This window comes from Myotis brandtii, unplaced genomic scaffold (genome assembly GCF_000412655.1).
Source record: "Myotis brandtii unplaced genomic scaffold, ASM41265v1 scaffold632, whole genome shotgun sequence".
Lineage (NCBI taxonomy): Eukaryota > Metazoa > Chordata > Mammalia > Chiroptera > Vespertilionidae > Myotis > Myotis brandtii.
This window is the reverse complement of record NW_005370419.1, coordinates 257,813-258,295: the sequence shown is the minus strand read 5'-3', so window position 1 is coordinate 258,295 and position 483 is coordinate 257,813.

Below are 483 nucleotides of genomic sequence, written 5' to 3'. Positions count from 1 at the left end.
AGCCCAGCCTGGGGGCGGCTCCTCTCTTTGGCCGGGATTAGCAGAAGGGCTTCTAGGAGCTTCTCTCGGGCATGAGCTCCCGCCCAACGTCAGAGCTGGGGCGGCTCCCCAGGGAGCTCTCCTGACCCCACAAGCACTGGAACCGGCACCCACGAGGCTCCCGCCGGAAGGGAACGAGGCTCAGAGTGTCCCAGGAGCCAGGGGTGCTCAGGCCACTCACCCGGGAACCACCCCCAGGAACGCGGCGCCTCCACTGCTGGGCGGAGACCCGTGGCCCCAAAGCCAGGGCGCTCTGCCTCCACCGTCATAGGAGAGGGACAGTCAGCACCCTGCGGGAGGCGTGCCCCGCTTGCACGTGTGGACGGAACAGACCCGGACGCACCTATTCCAGCTCCGGCCGCCCTCCCCGCTTCCCGTCGCCGCCTTCAGAACCATCTCGCCTCCCTCGGCCTCTGAGACCCGCCAACTCCTTTCTGCCCAGCA